The sequence below is a fragment of the Bombyx mori genome, chromosome 10 (assembly GCF_030269925.1).
Source record: "Bombyx mori chromosome 10, ASM3026992v2".
In the NCBI taxonomy this organism is placed as follows: Eukaryota; Metazoa; Arthropoda; class Insecta; order Lepidoptera; family Bombycidae; genus Bombyx; species Bombyx mori.
The window spans coordinates 12206131-12207989 of record NC_085116.1 but is presented as its reverse complement, the minus strand read 5'-3'; positions in this window follow the sequence as shown (position 1 = coordinate 12207989).

Sequence of the window (1859 nt, the reverse complement as noted above, 5' to 3'; positions counted from 1 at the left end):
AAGCCTCGGCACCCTCTGTGTCGCAGGCTAAGCCAGCGTTCGTTCCGGCGCCGGTGCCCAGTGTCTCGGCCTGGGCGAAACCGCTGCCGTTCACGAACACGGTTACAACTCCCTCCTCCGCGATTCGTTCCGCCCCCGCGACTCGTCCCTCTCCCGCGACTTGCCCTCCGACCGCGTCCGACAATCTCGCTTTAGCGATCGACTTCTTTCAGTCGATCAACTTTGAGCGCGTTAACGCTTTGGGCGACGCCATTCGCGCTGCCTCCACTGCACAACACTTTATCGCCGTTGTGCAAGAATACGCCGACGTATACGCGTCATTAAATACGTACGTCCTCCCCTCACTCCGCCGGTAATCAATGGCGTACATAAGTAGAATCAAGCCCCTATCCGTAACGATAGGATTTTTTAACGCTTACGGTCTCGCAAATCAACGTGATCAGGTTTGTGATATTTTGCGTGACCATCAAATTGACATCTTTTTGGTGCAGGAGACCCTGCTTAAGCCCGCGCGCCGCGACCCTAAAATCGCGAACTATAACATGGTTAGGAACGACAGGCTCACTGCACGTGGTGGTGGTACCGTCATTTACTATAGACGAGCCTTGCACTGCGTCCCACTCGACCCCCCCGCGCTTTCTAACATCGAAGCATCAGTATGCCGAATCTCACTGACGGGACACGCGCCGATCGTTATCGCGTCCGTTTATCTTCCACCGGATAAGATCGTTCTAAGCAGTGATATCGAGGCGCTGCTCGGCATGGGAAGCTCTGTCATTCTGGCGGGTGACCTAAATTGTAAACACATCAGGTGGAACTCACACACCACAACCCCGAATGGCAGGCGGCTTGACGCGTTAGTCGATGATCTCGCCTTCGATATCGTCGCTCCGCTAACCCCGACTCACTACCCGCTAAATATCGCGCATCGCCCGGATATACTCGACATAGCGTTATTAAAAAACGTAACTCTGCGCTTACACTCGATCGAAGTATTTTCAGAGTTAGATTCAGACCACCGTCCCGTCGTTATGAAGCTCGGTCGCGCTCCCGATTCCGTTCCCGTCACGAGGACTGTGGTGGATTGGCACACGCTGGGCATCAGCCTGGCTGAATCTGATCCGCCATCGCTCCCGTTTAGCCCGGACTCTACCCCGTCTCCTCAGGATACCGCTGAAGCCATAGACATCTTAACGTCACACATCACCTCGACATTAGATAGGTCATCGAAGCAAGTTGTAGCGGAGGACTTCCTTCACCACTTCAAATTGGCCGACGATATTAGGGAACTCCTTAGAGCTCCTAAGAACGCCTCGATCCGCGCCTACGATAGGTATCCTACCGTGGATAATCGCATTCGAATGCGTGCCCTACAACGCGACGTAAAGTCTCGCATCGCCGAAGTCCGAGATGCTAGATGGTCTGATTTCTTAGAAAGACTCACGTCCTCCCAAAGGTCTTACTACCGCTTAGCTCATACTCTCAAATCGGATACGGTAGTAACTATGCCCCCCCTCATAGGCCCCTCAGGCCGACTCGCGGCGTTAGATGATGATGAAAAAGCAGAGCTGCTGGCCGATACATTGCAAACCCAGTGCACGCCCAGCACTCAATCCGTGGACCCTGTTCATGTAGAATTAGTAGACAGTGAGGTAGAACGCAGAGCCTCCTTGCCACCCTCGAATGCGTTACCGCCCGTCACCCCGATGGAAGTTAAAGACTTGATCAAAGATCTACGTCCTCGCAAGGCTCCCGGTTCCGACGGTATATCCAACCGCGTTATTAAACTTCTACCCGTCCAACTCATCGTGATGTTGGCATTTATTTTCAATGCCGCTATGGCGAACTGTATCTTTCCC